This window comes from Lycium barbarum, chromosome 2 (genome assembly GCF_019175385.1).
Source record: "Lycium barbarum isolate Lr01 chromosome 2, ASM1917538v2, whole genome shotgun sequence".
Taxonomy (NCBI): Eukaryota; Viridiplantae; Streptophyta; class Magnoliopsida; order Solanales; family Solanaceae; genus Lycium; species Lycium barbarum.
In genome coordinates, this window is record NC_083338.1 from 34421185 (window position 1) to 34439345 (window position 18161).

The window sequence follows — 18161 nt, forward strand, 5'->3', positions numbered from 1 at the left end:
CTTGAAAGAATTGTGGACGAGCATCCGAGAGCGGTTCATAGTTATTGATGGTCTTCATAGTTATTGATGGTCCTCGGATGCAACAACTAAAGACAAAACTTGCAGAGTGCAAGCAGAAGAAAGGACCATAGTGGATTACTATGGAAAACTCACTAAGTTGTGGGAATAATTGATAAATTACGAACATATTCCAATCTGTACGTGCGGAGAGTGCATCTGCAATCTAGGAACGACCCTAGAGGCCAAAAGAGAAGAATAAAAAGTGCATCTTTTCCTTATGGGATTGGATGAGGCGTCATATGTAATGGTAAGGCCGAACATACTGGCCCAAGAGCCGTTGTCATCATTGAACAATGTCTATTCAAAGCTGGTACAAAAAGAGCGTGTAAGAGGAATCACACATAAACTGGAGGACTGGAGTGAAACCATGGTTTTTGCCATGCAAGGGAGAGACCCTTACCGAGACCTCGATGAAAGAAAAAATGGTAGTGGAATTTGCACACATTGCAAGAGATCCAGACACGTTTAGATGGATGCTTTCGATTCATTGGTTCTCCAGATTGGTGGTCGTGAAATCTAAAGGGAGAAAAAAATGTGGTAGAGGAAGCGGACAATAACAACAACAACAACAACAACAACAGAGGAGTGGATGGGGATCCAGTTGTGGAAGAGACAACTACCGCGCTAACGGCATGGTTAACGAAGAAGGAATTCAGGCGGAGTCAAGACCGGTGAACACAGGCAGGACAGGACCTCACGATTTGAGCGATGAGAACTGGAAAACTGTGATTCACATGTTGAATTCCCAAAGAATAAACCTAAATGGCAAGATGGATGGTAAGACGGAAAACACATCCTAGATTATTGACTCATGGGCTACAAACCATGAGACATGTAATGAGAAAGAACTGAGTAATCAATAGGACATTCCTGAGTGTCTGGTTGGGCTTCCGAATGGAAATAGCTTGGTGCCTACTAAAGAAGGAACAACCAGGTTGAATGATAAGATATGGTTGAAAGATGTCCTTTATGTTTCGAATTTAACATGAAATTTAATTTTTGTGTCACAACTCATTGATCATTTAGATTGCAATGCAACATTTAACAAAATTATGTGTGCTATATAGGAACTTACCATGAGGAAGCTGATTGGAACGGGTGAGCCACAAGATGGACTTTACTATTTCCAGAATGTGTCGCGGATATGAGCTATGAGGATGGAGGCAGTCGATTAGTTCGATCTTTAGCATACACGGTAGGGTCATCCTTCAGCACAAGTAACGAAGTCTATTACGGTATTAGGCTTAAACGAGAGTAGTATTAGATTAGATAAAGAATGCAATGTATGCCAAAGGGCAAAGCAAATAAGAAGTATTTTTCCTTTAAGTGATAATATAACTTCATATTTTTGAAATGATTCATTTTGATTTATGGGGACAGTATAGAACTCCTTCCTCTTGTGGTGCTTCATATTTTTTGACTGCTGTGGATGGTTGTTTGTGTGTCGCATGGATTTTTCTACTGCTGGATAAGAAAGAAGTGTCCAAAACTTGAAGAATTTCTTAGCTTTAGGTGGATAGGTAGGTTGGTAAGCGGGTGCAGATAGTTAGAAGTGATAACGGAACTGAGTTCACATGTATGAAGACTTACTTCTTCAAACATAGAATTCTTCTCCAAACATCTTGCACGGGAACACCCCAACAAGATGGAAGAGTGAAAAAAAAAACACTGTCACTTTCTTAACGTAGCGCGGGCACTGCGATTTCAGGGTCATCTTCCAATCAAATTTTGGGGAGAATGTGTTTTGACTGCGGGGTATTTGACCAATAGAACACTGTAACACCTCGCACCTTTACACTAAGGTATGTGTCACGACCCAATTTGGCTTAGTCGTGCAGGCACTTATCTTTCCCACCTCGGTAAGCGAACTCTCAACCCAACGATAATAAAGGCATAATTAAATAAATAAATTAAGCGGAAGAGAATAACTCACGTAAGTCTTACGATAATAATATAGAAAAAGTGCGAAAATAAGGAAATACACCCAGGGTCTGGTGTAAGCCATACAAGAGCATCTAACTAGAAATATACAAGTCTGGAAATATATTAATACATCAATCTGTATATGTTTCAGAATGGAAAGTAAGACATAGATAAGAAGAGTCTTCAAGGTAGCGAACGTCTCGTGCTCACCCTGTAAACTCTAAGTTGTACTGATAGCGACTATCAGCCACGGGAGACAGAAGCAGATCCAACCTGAAACTCTACATTCATAAAAGAATGCAGCAAGTGCAGGTCAGTATAAAACCACAGTACTGGTAGGTATCATAGGCCGACTAAGTATAGCTAACATAATTCAGACAATAAAGCAAGATAGGTAGAAATTAATAGGTATAAGTCAACCACAAACAGAACCAAGTACACGCCATCACATAGGTGGAAGCATCTAAACCCAAGTGTGCCAAGTCTATATATATCCAATCTGAACCTAACAACACAAGTAAATCACTAGATCATCACAATATAAGCCATAATGTCATGCAATGCAATAATGTAGGAATGCAATGCAAGGCTGTGTACACATGTACTTCGGACAGAAATATCGACGTCCCGGTAACACAACCCGTAGGGGACCTGCGAATCCATGTACTCACTCAATCCACGATTTTAGGACAACCATTGAATATATGGAACAATTTACGATTCCGGAACAACCATCGGATATCGGACTTATCACATCACTCCACTCAATCAACGATTCTGGGACAACCATTGGATATCGGACTTCTCACATCACTTTCATGCAAGCTGAGCTTTGCTCATCACAGTGTTTCATCAAGTATCAACAATGTATCAATAGTATATCATGAGAGATGTGAATTCATGCAATGTATGAATCAACATCGATAATCAGGTCAATATCACAAGTACCAAGCATGCGTAGGCCAACCATATCATGAAAGACTACACAAGTCATATGGCATACTATCCTCTTATCAACATCAACAATTGATGTACCACAATATCATGAACAAGATATATCAATGGTCTCCAATATGTAGTATTACCATGCGGCATCAACCAATAACAATAGAGCAATCAAGTTACAACACAACGGGGTGGCTAGCCCCAATTACGCAACAGGGCCCAACCTATGACAAAACTCAACCTAACTTATACCCGAAGGTTTACATGCTTTCTCGGACAATATCATCTAAATATATGCTTCGCTATACGAAGTCTCACCAAGGGTAAGCTATAACCTACTTGGATGGTTGAATAGCAATACACCAATAATCATTCCTTAGCCTTTCCTTTCCGCTAAGTCTCAAAATCAAGAAATTCTAAGCATATTCAAATAATGGAATTAGAATTAAGAAGAACATAAAAACCAACCTTACTTCTATCAAGACCCAAATTCCCAACCTATGAAATAAGGTTTATGAACTAGAAGGGTGAAATTAGGGATCTAAAGGTCGCAACATGAAATTAAACCTCTAAATGATCAATTCCCATCATTAGCAAGCTATGATAATCAACAATTTACTCTAATTCGGATTCTAGGCAAAACCCCCAAATTTGGGTATAAACCTTAACTCTTAAATCCACAAATTAGCCTTTAATTAGGAAGAAGTTATGACATAAGGATTCTAATCATCAAATCAACTCTTATTGAAGCTAACCCAACCAACAAATCATGATTTAAAAGCCTAGGTAAAATATTGATCAAACGCACTTTTAATCTTCCATTACTTAATGAACTATCAAGAAAAGAGATTCTAAGATGATTAAGGGTAATGGAATAGCAAAGAGATTAGAAGGACTAACCACCTAGAATATTCTCCAAGCAAACCCTAGAATAGCTCTCAACAACTTTATTTTCGGAATGGGGAATAATGAGGCACTTAGGGCTTTTTAAAACACAATAAATGAATAACTCTGCCCGTCACCCACTTCGGCGACCAGGCTGCCGCTCCAGCTGTGCCGCGCCAGCGTTCCAATGACCACTATAGCGGTCATAGCCAAAGGGCACAGACTGCTCTAGTGGCAGGGTTACCGCTACAGCGGTACCACTGCCGCTGTGTTAGTGCCGCCAAAGCGGGCACTAGACACCAGAAAACTATCCCATTTTCACTACGTAGCCCGAATTCTTGACTAACTCCCGAGGCCATCTGCTCACAAACCACATACATAGACATACATAAAAACACGCTACAAACGCACTTGTGGCCTCAGAATTCCCAATGGAGGTCTCATTGAGCGAGTCAACCCCCGATACCTCAATTTTAATTTCCTAACTCAAGTCCCAAAATGCAACCGAGTGCATTGGGTATCGAACCAGATATACACACAAGTTCTAAAAGACCATCCGGACCTCTCAGAATCGATGAATTTTTGAAAAAGGTTCGTTTACCCAAAAGTCAACTCTGAGTCAACTCTTTTTCGCTTTAAGCCTAAATTTCATAAAAAGTCATCCGAATCGAATCTAAACACCCCGGGAAGCGCATCAAAGGTCCCTTTCGGGTAAGAAGGGAGCTAATCAGGCTTGAAAAAGGGTCGAAAGTGCCGGAAGAACTATAACGGCCAAGTGGGTCATTACAGTATATTCATTATTCAGGACTTAGAAAACCAGACGGGGAGTGTTAGGATTAAAATTTCATTTCAATTTAGTGATATACATTTTTTACGAACCGTAAATTGTTTTATGGCCCATAAAATGGAGCGTAGAGGAACCCTAGGAGACCCAGCTGACTGTAGCTGACTTACGATGGGTTCTACGGTCCGTATAATTTTACAGACTGTACTTTGTACAGTAGAATATTTTACGGTCCGTCTTTTAGACCGTAAAAGAGGAGAAGGAATATCAAGTCACTATAACCTATTTACGATCACCTTTCACGGACCGTAAATCATTTTATGGATTGTAAAAGGTACCGTAAATCAGCCCGGCGACTAAACAATATATAAACACATTTTTCAGTTCTTTTTCCATATTTTCATCTCTCCAAACCCTAGTGCGAAGTTCTTCTCCTCTCCTCATCCTACCACATCAATGTAAGTCTACTCTAAGCATCCCAAGAGAATTCCAACATATATTCTTGAGTATTAAATAAGAATTCATTGTTCTAAACCAAGGATTTTCAAGAAAACCCATCACAAGGATTCAACATTAAAGCTTTTGGATTTCTCCTTCAAGTTAAAACCTTTTTATAAGTTTTGGAGCGATTAAGGTATGTAGGGTTTTTATCTATGTGTGGAAATATCACTGTTCTTCCCCATGCCATGTTCTTCCATGATTATACGAAAGTTTACCAAAACTAGGGTTCTAGACATATTAATGATAACCCTAAGTACATGTACCATGATATATCATGTTTGTATGATTAATTCGTTATTGTGTTCTTAATATTCCATTCTGGTTATTGAGAATCTGTTCGTAATCCATGAAAACCCATACTTTGCATTCCATGAGTTCTTAAATGGAAGATATGAACTTTTATGTATATTTTCATGAAATTCTACATGCTGCCATATTTTCATACAAGTTATACTATATACCTATATCTATGCTATACTATACTTACGAAATCATGTTTACAAGCCATGTTTATGAATCAAGTTTACAAGTCATTCCTATAAGCCATGTTATAACAGACCATTGGCCCAAATACCAAACTATATCCGTGTTCATGTTTTTGGGAGTAACATAGGTTTACCGAGAAGGCTCAGATAGCCTGAAACTACGTATGTCAACGTAGGGAAGGGTCGATCCACCCAGATTAGGATGACACCTTCAGACAATTGAATTGGATCCATTTTCATGTCATTTCCTGTCTCATACCCTGGCAAGGTGTTGGGCTGCTTGCTGGTCGGGCCAGGTACCAAACTCCACGTACCCACGTGGTGATTCCATGTTGTCCGTTATACTACGACTCTCCCACCAAATATATATATATATATATATATATATATATAGGCACTTAAAATGTTTTACACATGTTGTACATTTACTCATGTGAGATGATGCTCATGTTCATGTTCAGCTTACAGCTTACAGTTTTAGTTTCAGTTTCAGTTCTATTATTTCATGTGCCATGTTTATTTCATTCAGTTACTTTACATACCAGTACAGTTCGAATGTACTGACGTCCCCTTTTATTTGTTTGGGGTCTGCATTTCACGATACAAATTTACAGGATGACGGACCAGCTTGTTAGGACTTTGCATGTATCAGTTATTGGTGAGCCCCATCTCATTCAGGGTTTTATCTCTGTTTATATTTACTTTAGTTATGCAGTTAAGGTATGCAGGGGGCCTTGTCCCTGTAAAAAGTTTAGCAGTCAGACTCATGTCAGAGATTTCATAGACTAGATTAGTTCCATTATGCCATGTCAGATGTTTAGAGTCGTATAGTCAGTCTTGGCTCAGTTTTTATTATATATTTTCAGCCTTATAATTATTTAATCTTATGTTTTACTCTCACCATGCATGTTTATATCATATTCCGCATTAGCTCATGCTCCATGTTGATTCAGCAAGCCATGTAGTTCGCTCGGTTACATGCAACAAGGCACCGAGTGCCGTGTTACGCCCAGACGATGGTTCGGGGCGTGACAAACACCGTCCTCAATTTTGAATGGGAAACACTCCTATGTAATTTATACCGGGAGGAACCCCCATAGATTGCCTAAGGGTGATAGGGTCATTGCGCTACACGCACACAAAGGAAAGAACAAGGGACAGGTTTGAGAGCCGGAGTTGTACGTCTTCTTGGGATACCCTTATGAAAAGAAGGGGTGTATATTGTTTGACTTACAAAACGATGAATATTTGGTCTTAAGAGATGTGGTGTCACGACCCAATTTAACTAAGTCGCGCGGGCACCTGCCTTTCTCACCTCGGTAGGTGAACCCTCAACCCAATGATAGATAAACATAAATAAATAATTAAATAAGCGGAAGAATTAAAATTACACGAGTCTGATGATATAATATAGAAATATGCGGAAATAAGGAAAATACACCCCAGGGTCTGGTCTATTCCATATAAGAGCATCTAACTAGAATCTACAAGTCTGGAATATCAATAATTTATCAAAATCTGATTATGTCTCGGAATAGAAAATAAGACATAAATAAAGAAGAATCTTCAAGGCGGCAGATGTCTCGTGCTCACCCTATAGACTCTAAACAACAACTCTCGAAGCAACTATCAGCCATGAGAAACGGAGGTCGATCCCACCTAGAATTCTGCATTCATAAAAGCATGTAGCAAGTGCAGGTCAGTACAAAACCACAGTACTGGTAGGTATCATAGGACGACTAAGTTTAGCTAACATAATCCAGACAATAAAACAAGATAAGTAGATAAATCAACAAGTATAAGTCAAACACAAATCAAAACCAAGTACACGTCATCACCTAGGTGGAAGCATCTAATCCCAACTGTGCCAAGTCTCAATATATCCAACCCGAAACCAAACAACATAAATAAATCACCAGATCATCATAATATAATCCATAATGCAATGCAATGATGTATGAATGCAAACACAATGCAATGCTGTGTACACATGTACTCCGGACGGAAGTATTGACGTCTCGGTAGCACAATCCAGGGTGACTCTTGAAGTCTAAGTGACACCCATCCCGAATCTTTGACCAATAGACAAATGAGACTCCGGATCTTTGCCCACGGAGAATTTTCATCAGCACCCCCAGGGGACCCGCTGAGTCCATGTACCTCACGATTCTGGCACAAACCTCGGCAACCATGTCATTCACCAAATTTCGAAACAACCATCGGATATCGGTCCTCATGTCACTCTCATCCAAACTAAGCCCAGCTCATCACAATGTTTCCTCAAGTACCATCCATGTATAAATGGTATGTCATGAAGGATGAGAATGCATGCAGTGTATGAGTCAACAACAATAATAAGATCAATATCACAAGTATCAAACATGGGTATGCCAACAATATCATGAAAGACTGCATAAGTCATATAGAGCACTATCCTCGTATCAACATAAACAAGTAAGGTACCACAATGTCATGAACAAGATGGATCAATAGTTTCCAATAGCTACTATCACCACACAACATCAAGCCAACATCAATAGAACAAATCAAGTCACAACACAATAGGGTAGCTAGCCCCAATCACACAACAGGGCCCAACCTAAGACAATATCCAACCCAACTTCATGCATTCTCCGACAATATCGTCTAAATATATAATTCGCTAAACGAAGTCTTACATAAGGTAAACTGTAGCCTAGCTAGAAGGCTGGACAACAATATCACCAACAATCACACCTTAGCCTTTCCTTTCCTTGAGCCTCGAGATCAAGAAAGTCTATTCATATTCGAAATTTAGCTTAGAAATCATGAAGATTGATACCCATATTGCTATCATTCAAATTGAGTCAAAAACCAAACCTAGAATTTGGGGAAACGGGACCCACAAGGGTAAAACGGAAAATTCAGGGGTAAATTATCCAATTAAACACTAGGTGATCAAAACCCATCAGCTAATTGCTAAATTAACTCAAGGATTCATCCAATTTCGAAATCCAAGCAAAACCCACAATTTTGGGTATAAACTGTTGACACCCAATTTTATCCCGCCTCTCCTCCAAAATATCTATTTACGCTTCTAATATTTTTGGCAACTTAAGAAATAATTATTTATACTTTACTATAATTATTAGCTTTTATTAGTACCGGCGTTTCATTATCCTATCGTAGTCACTGCTGTTTTTTTTTTACTACCGTTACTACTACCACTATTATTATTATCATTATTATCATTATTACCAGTATTATTATAATTTGCATTATGACCATTTCAGCATTTTTACCATCTTATGCGCACGCATCGCATTTATTTTCGCACAATTAGATAATAGCATTTATTTACTGTTGACTTTCAAAATATTATTGCACGGCTATTATGACATCATATAATTTTATTTTTATTTGAGCACTAATAATTACATACTTTGATGTTAAATAATATTTTGGCACCCGTTAATATATAATTAATTAAAATAAGCCTTTCATTTAAATTTAGAAGCCCAATTTATTTCTTTTATTCAGCCCATATTTTTAATTCATCAACCCAAATCCGAACCCAATCAACTCATACTATTTTCGGACCAGTTCATAAAATCGGCCCATATTTTAATTCGTCCAGCCCACATTTAAATCGACCAGCCCACTACCCCTTTGGTCCGACCCAGTCCATTAATCGTTTTAACCCGCCCCGGCCCATTCGTTTTATTTCACCATCCTAAACTTAACCAAAGAACCCTAGCCGCACTTTCTTTTTCCCTTCCTCTCTCTCTCTCTCTCTCTCTCTCTCTCTCTCTCTCTCTCTCTCTCTCTCTCTCTCTCTCTCTCTCTCTCTCTCTCTCTCTCTCTCTTCTTCTTCTTCTTCTTCAACAAAAGCAGCAAAATCACAGTCGCCTTTCACCTTCCCCAGGCCATGCATGGCCAAATTCGGGAATGAAATTAATGTTTGTACCCCCCCCCCCCCCTCTGTCAGTATTCAACCCGGGTGGGTCGTCATTTTCCTTCGTCGTCTGTCCTTGATCTGAAACTATTTTAAATGGTTTTGGCCCTTTGTGAGTTGAAATCCATCTCCTTTATCAACTTTTTTCACTTTCGGGTACAAGATTATTAATGGGTTTCGTCCGCTTGTAGGTTTGAATCTGTTCCCTTTTGTATTTTTCGTAGTACCAATTAACGGGAGTTGTCTTCTTCTTCTTCTGGGTTTTCTGATCGACGACAGAAAGAAAGCATTCTAACGCTGATTTGAACGAATTTTTGATTTAAAATCCCGCCCATTTTTTTTGAACCCGAGAAAACTCTAGCCCAAACCCTAATTTAAATCCTATAAATAGTCATTTTCTGAACTGAAAAAGGGGGTTCTGGAATAGCCGAAATTCCCTATAAATATAGTCTTTTTTTTAGCTGCCGAAATTCCGGGGGAAGAATAAAAAGTTCTGGAATCACGGAAATTTCCCGAAAGAAAGTTTTTCAGCCGCCTAATATCTCCTAAGCAATATTAGTTTCATCAGTCTTATATTTCTGAGTGTCGAGCAAAATACTCAATCATTTTTTTTGTTTTTCATTTGTCTTGGTACTGCTTCGAATCCGAGCATCGCAAGCTCGGATTTGATAGTGTTCGAGCGTGAATCGAAGGCCCCGTACCCACTTCGCTGCACCCGAAGAAGGTAAATTTCCTTCCTTTAAGTTATTTTTAGTAATTGTTTGAGTGCTTTAAACTGCTTATATGATTGTTTGCTTAGTTGTATTTTAGTTTCGTTTGTAGTTATTCTGGTTGAATTAAGCATGTTCAGTCCTCTTAGTTTAATTCTGCGATTGTTTTAGCTTTATATGCAAATTTAGATTAGCCTGGTGCTTTAAGTTTACTTTTGTTTGCTTGTCATTGGATTAATCATACGTTCGTTCAGATTAGGTGACCTGTTAATCGTGTTTGTGTGCATTAGCCTTTTCTATGATCAGTTAGCCTGAACAAGTTTGTTTAGGTTATGTTTTGATTTAGCCGTGTGTAATTGGGTTTGTATATTGATGTTGTGTTAGTGTTATGGATAGCTTAAGTTAAAAAATGGCTTAAAGGGGTAAAATGAATTGAGAAAGAAGTCTCTTGTTTGAAAGTCTTTATTGTCCTGCTAAAAGAAAGAAACTTATTTGTTTGTGGATTTCAATCGTCTTATGGGTAGTTTGAAAAAGAAAAAATGATAAAATGAGTTGGACCTCTGTATTTGAACTTGGCATTCCCTCTTTGTATTTGTTAAATATGCCCATTTTTGGATGCGAATGTCTTTATGGAATGCCGCTGCCTTGTGTGAATCTGCATTAAGTCTCAGATAATGCTGATGTCCTTAATGAACTTCGTCATCGGTTTCTAAAATATATCACATAAAGATTATCACTAGATTTATTTGTTGTCTGAGCATGAGTCAATCTGAGCTGTAGGCTTGTTAATTTAATCACCATGAGCCATGTGCAAAGTCTTTAAATCTGCCTAAGTGTCAATGTGTTTAGTTGTATGCTCTTAGGTTTCCCTCTGTTGGATTTGAACCTATTCTTCATTATTGCATATTGCTGTTATCCTTAGAATTGTCGCATGAACATGCTAAATGCATATTTTTCCCTCCAGATGTCCCGTACAAACTTAAAACTTTAATGTTTGTTAGTCTATCATTTGAAATCACCTTTCTTTGCTTTCGTGTGGCCACCTGAGAATAAACCCTCCTAATATGTAAAATAAGAAGCAGAATATATGTTTGTGCTTTGGATTTTCTTCTTTCTTGGTCTGAAATTGATGCCTTATGTTGCACCTTAAACTGCTTCAGTTCTGTTGAATCTCAGGACCTGTGTGTCATGTATGTTGATTCTGCACATTATTTGCCTAGCTTTGATTTGGTTTACTGATGCCTATATGAATTCTCTGAGTCTAAATGCATTAGTATGATTATTTTTTATTGTTTGTGTGATTAACTTTCTCGTGGTATATCAAGGGTATATACTCATATACACAGAGTATATTCGACTCTGTACATCTATCCTAACATGTATATGATGGTATATCTAACGTATATTGAAGGTATCATCCTAGACAGTTAGTTCTACTATTAAGTGTTGATGATTTTGGGAATTCCTTTCTCTATTCACTGGGCTTCTGTTCAAAATATGGAATATGACTCTACTGGGCCTAAGTTATTCAGTGATATAAAATAGATGGGCTTCAGCCGTTTCTTTATTATTGCCTTATTTGGGCTTGAATATTTTCTCTAAGTGTCCTATTATTGTGTTATGTGCTAATTCAATCTGCATACTTAATTTCTTTATTTAGGCCTTAGTCTTTTATTATATACTAATCCTTTTCCTTTCATTTTATGCATGACCATCGCATACGAGTCCGAGGGGCTCGTTCTTCTTTCGCATTCGGTGTTGGGCTAAAAGCCCAACGCAATCTTCTCGGGTCATCCCTATCAGTCTTGTCCGCAGCAAAGAAAATAGAAAACAAAAATTTTGGGCTAAAGCCCAATGGCAAAACAGATCGCAACAGTTTTTTAAAAAATGGGCTGAGCCCATTCCCAACAGCAGCACGATCAGCAGTCCTAAAATGGGCTGAGCCCATTTAATATCATTTGCTCCTTTATTTTATTTTATGCCTTTGATTTGTATTTGTGCAACTAATACTTTACTTTGTTTGTTTCCTCAGCTAGAATGAACCTTAGCAAAATTAGTGGGGTTTAGTTTTAGTAATGGGCTCAAGTATATTTTATAAATAACTCTTCAAGTTTGAATCAATCGCGCATATTTTTAACTAAGCATAGTTAATAAAAAATAACAAAAAGGATAAAGAAAATTCACATTAGCTATTTTTGTATTTTGTTTATACTCCTAAATTGCAAAAATCAGTTAATACCTCGCCACTTGAGATATCTCAAATATTTATTAAAACGCTGCACAAACCCACATTTTCTTCTACTTAAATGCAAATTATTATATTTTATGCAAATCTTATTTTAAATAGCATTATTATTTAAAGCCTTAGCAACATTTATAAATTTTATTTTAAATGGCATTTGAAGTCTCCTTTTATGCAAATTATTATATTTTCTACAAGTCTTATTCTAAATAGCATTTTTATTTAAAGCCTTAGCAATATTTATAAGTATTATTTTAAATAGCATTATTATATTTTCCTTTAAAACCTTAGCAACATTTACAAGCCATTTTCTTTAAATTTAAATTTTATATTTGCGTCTTTAGCCCTAATTAATTAACCTAAGTTTGGACGGTAACCGTAGTTAACGGATTCTAAAGGATGCCTAACCCCTTCCCTTTAGGATAATCTAGAACCCTTACCTAGAATCACGCTAATTAAGCAGACCATTAACGGAGGTTTAGTTAGGCTTTACCTTAGTTAATAAATTAGGTGTCTTAATTCACCATTAAATTAATTAGGTGGCGACTCCTTAAAATAAGCAAAATAGGAATCACCAATATGTTGTAGTCCTACTTTAACCCGTTTAAATGGGGTATAACATAAACCCTAACTCTTGAATTCAAGAATTCAACACTAATAATGAAAGGTATATGATTAACAACCTTAGATACATAATAATCTAGCATAAACCCAATCAATTTCATCATTTAAAGAAACTTAGGAAGTCTAACCAACTGAGAAAATCGTCAAATGCCCCCTCAACGTTTAGTCGATTTAATTATGACGCACCCAACCTTTGCGGGAGACTTATTACCCCTCTGAACAATTTTAAAGTGAATTAATTTCACCCTAGATGTGAGGTGGCACAGAGAGTGTAATTCACTCTCTCATCTTTGAGAACCAAATAAAATATTAAAATAATACTTTTCAACGTTTCTACTTTTTGTCTTTTTTTATTATTTTCCTTTTTGTCTTTATCTTTTATCCCTTTCTTCTTCTTTGTTACACACACTTCCCCTCACTGGAAGTATGCAATTTCCAGCTATTGTTTTTTGTCTTTCGTTCCCCTTCGAGTTTGACAACTCCCAAACTAATTTTCATTAATCACAAATCATTTTTTAGAAAAAACAAGATGAGAAAATGAAATATCAAGAGACCCAATTAGTAATTTCATTCCATTACAAACTAATTCAAAACCCAAATCAAGAAAAATTGAAAGAAGAGGTGATTTTTGAGCTTTGGCCATGCTCTATAGTCCAAGAAATCAACTTTGATCTTTGATCTTTCAAAACCCAATTTTGAAAATCCAATTTTGAAAACGCAAATTTCAAAACTGAATGGAAAGCCAATTTTCATTCCGCTACAAATTAATTCAAAACCCAGTTTTGCTATGCTCAACTTCGATCTTTCTGTTTTCCCTTTGAATTGATTTTTTGGACTATAGAGCATGGCAAAAGTGAAAGATCTAAGATGTTGGAACGGTCGAAAGAGATCATTGGTGAAGATAAAGGGAAATAAAAAATCAAAGGTTGTTTAGTGCTCAAGATAAATAGAAAAGTTAATTTCTTTGGCCAAGTCTTTTAATGGTGATTTTTGGTGTGGTGGATGGTGGAAGAAGACAGATTAGGAAAAGAAACAAAAAGAAGATGAATTTTTTTTTAAAATAGTTAAGTGATAAAATACACGTGTAAGGCGCGTGTATTTAACCCACATGAGGCAGATCTGGTTATAGCTTTTTAGGGTGAAATTAATTCACTTTAAAATTCTTCAGGGGGGGTAATAGGTAGTTCGCTAAGGTTGGGTGCGTCATAATTAAACCGACTAAACGTTGAGAGGGCATTTGACGATTTTCTCCTAACCAATTTTATGAAATTCTCAAGAAATATCCATTAAACATTCTTTCACGAAAACCCCAATTTCCTACTTTAGGAATCATGGATTAAATGTTAAACCAAGGGAATGACTCAAAAGGAAATACTTAGATTATAGTTTAGACCTTACCCCATGGAAGAAACTTGAAGAACATCCTTGAATTCTCCCAAACCCAAGCTTTCAAGATGAGAGAAACCCAAACAACATTAAAAGCCAAAAATGCCCAGATATTCTGCCTCGTTTCTGGTGCCAAACAATCTCCAAACTTTCTTGTGATACCTCCAATAGATTCCTTGTGAAATTCCAGTCAAGTTAAGATTTTGAATCACTTCATTTGACCTTATAATGAATGAGATATGTTGGTTTCAATATTTGGAAAAGTGCAGATTTTTAAATAAGAATTCAGTGGCAATTTTGTAATTAATCTGAAAAATCTGGCAACCAATTCTTAGTAAAATGACCATAATTCCCTCACACGATGTCGAAACTTGATGATTCCAGTTGCTATGGTTCCGAATTTACGATACGGATATAATGGTTTAGTCGAAACATGAAGCAAAGGTCGTTTGCTCAATATTGTTCCCTTTATGCTCAAACTTTTGTTGAAACAAAAAACAATCACTATACAATCCAAACTTATCCAAAACTCATCGTAATCTAACCAAACTTTGTGGACAAGTCCAAAATCGTCATAAAAAATTATTGGAACTTTCAAACATTGACACGGGTTCATCTTGACCGGATGTTGGCTGTGGTCAACTCCAATTCTAACTTAACCAGTTTCTCAACCAATGACCCAAATCACACCCGAACCCTTCGGGAACCAAACCAATGACACCACTAAGTCATCAATCACCCTCCGGACCAAATGGAGCTGCCAGAATTCGATTACAGACACGTTTACCCAAAAGTCAACTTCGAGTCAAACAGTTTTCGCTTTAAGACTAAATTTTCTAAAAGTCATTCCAAAACCCAAAATGATACCTAGGGAACTGTGCCACTGGTCCCCATGGATCAAAATAGTACTAATAAGGCTGGTGGATGAGTCAACGGGGGAAAAAACGGTAAGAATGCGATAACGACCAAACGGGTCATTACATCAGATACCAATTAAAGTATCGCTCGTCCTCGAGCGACAAGGGAATGAAATGAGGGAAGAGTACCCGTGTCACAACCCAACCAGAGGGCCATGACGGGTACCTGAAGCTAACCTACCGATCACCACCTAACATGCTTCTTATAATCGTATCTCGGTGGACCACATGGCTAACTCACAGTTATCATAAATTGTATGGGCATGAATTCTCAACTAATACCTCATCAATATGGTCATCATCAACTATACTTTTATATACATACAAGCCAACAAGGTTACAAAAAGGATATACAAAATATGAACCGGTAAGGTTATGGGATGTCTAACTATACATATCTATCTACGAGCCTCTATATAGAGTACAAGAAATCATAAGGACGGGATAGGACCCCGCCATGCTAATAAATGTACACAAAAGGGTAATACCAATAGACTGCAGCTCTGAAGTAAGTGAAGCGCTATTGAGACTCCGCTGATGATGCACCTAAGGATTTGATCCGTCCCCCTGCCTACCTGCGGGCATTAACACATCGTCCACAAGTAAAAAAGATGCCAGTACGAGTAATGTACTAAGTCTGTAAAGCATGAATAGCAATAATAATAAGCGACATAAAAAGTAACATGATATATGAGGAATAACCTGTACATCTAAATGCCCTTTAAGGCGGATGTCATATCTGCTTAGCTTCAGAAAAATAAACCATCTCATACATACATACAGACATATATAGTATACTGCCCGGCCATGTAGGCACAGTGTTGTCATGTATACTGCCCGGCCATGTAGGCGCGATGTTATCATCATCTTGTGTCCGGAACGATATCATAAGCTGCCCACTGCAGTGGTGTGTACATCTACGTGTCTGCCTGACCGCTTATAGCGCGATGCGGTGTGAGAAAATACATACATATATATAAAACATGCATGAGTGACCAAATGGAACATTACTACTCTATCAGAGTGACGTAAGGTCGATAAACCTCCGATTTCTACTATGGAATCATCATCATCGCTATATCTCACCTTGAAAGAACAATTTTTATAAGATAAGATCAACAACAATGAGTAAAATCAATAATCATGGAACAAGCTCAATAATAATATTACGAGAACATTAAGAACTATAAGCTTTGGTATCTTTAGGAATAGGATCATCATCATCATCATTATCATAATCATCATGGAGAGCATTTATCAAAAATATCATAGGAACTTTGAGAATTATGAGCTTCTAGCATTTGTAGGAGTAGGACATTATGGATACCATATGTGGATTTACAATAAAGGAATCATGCCTTTAGAAAGAAGGGGTTGGCCTCACAAACCTTTACGTCTCCTTAATTACTTAACATTCTCCTCCCAAGTCCGCAAAATCTACATTCAAGAGGATTCATACCAAGATTAAGTCTTGAAAACACTCTCAAGTTCAAACTAGTATAATTAATGAGCTAAAGAAATTTAGGCAGCACTTCCCCCATTTTATCAACTTCCACCATATCATAAAACAGCTCCCAAACAATAATAACAACATCCATAATATCATAATCAAGAAGTTATATTCAATTTAATCTCGAATTTATCCAAAATCCCCTTTTTAAGTTCATCTCATAGTCATCTTCTTCACTTCAACCCTTATGACTTCTTCACTTTAATTCTTTTCCTTTCCAAGAGTTACTAACCCATTAAATCCATATAAATAATAGGAATAACATACCTTATAATATAGGAACTTCACCTTCCTCAACTCCCTCCAAAATCAAGTTTGCCACAACTTTGAAGAGAAGCAAGAACAATCTCCTTTCATGGATTATCTTTGGGTTTTGATGTCGATCTTCTCTCTTGATGATATGGAAAAGTTTGGAGTGTTAGGGAAACTCTAAGAACTCTCAATAACTCTCTAAAAGTTTGGGAAATAAATGTGGGAGGTTGGTATGAAAATGGGGTCTTTTCGGATTTAAAAAGGTGGCAAAGTCGCTCCCCCCTCCCCCCCTCCGGCACCCAATTGCGGTGGAGATGCAGCTTCGCATATGCGATTTGTGGCCGCATATCCCCTCCTCTCTAAGGGGTTGAGTTTGGGAAGTGGGAGTTGCCATTTTGGTGAATTTTCTGCCCATATGTGGTCCAGCATACTGAGTATGCGGCAGCATATAGCCCTATTTTCTTTGATTTCGCGAAAATGCGTTCCTTTCGATTCGTTCGACCTCTAATCCTTATGGAACCTTTTTGGAACTTATATGAAGCTTCATTAACAATATAAGAGGCCCTATATCTCCCCCTCAAGGTAATTCTAAGAAATGTATAACTCAAATGCTATGAAATCTTCCTAAAGCATGACTCAAACTCTAATTTCTCCAACGAACTTACTTTCACCACTTCATATGATTCTGAAACCTTAAGGTAAACACTTAAAATTGTCAAATAACCTTCCTAACCTTATAAGGGCTTCATGTCCACTTTAGGATTGCGTTAGTTCCCTCATAATGCAAATGTCACGAAATTTTTCAAGGTGTAACATTCCTCCCCCCCTTAAGAACATTCGTTCTTGAATGTTTGACTCTTAGGGATTCTACAAAAATTTTACTAGAGTTTTCCCTGTAAATATGTCACTACCGTCCTGTCACAATGATTCAAAATACACAACGCCTCACAGGGCTATAACAACAATAATAAAATAATGGCCACACACGACCAAAAAATCATCA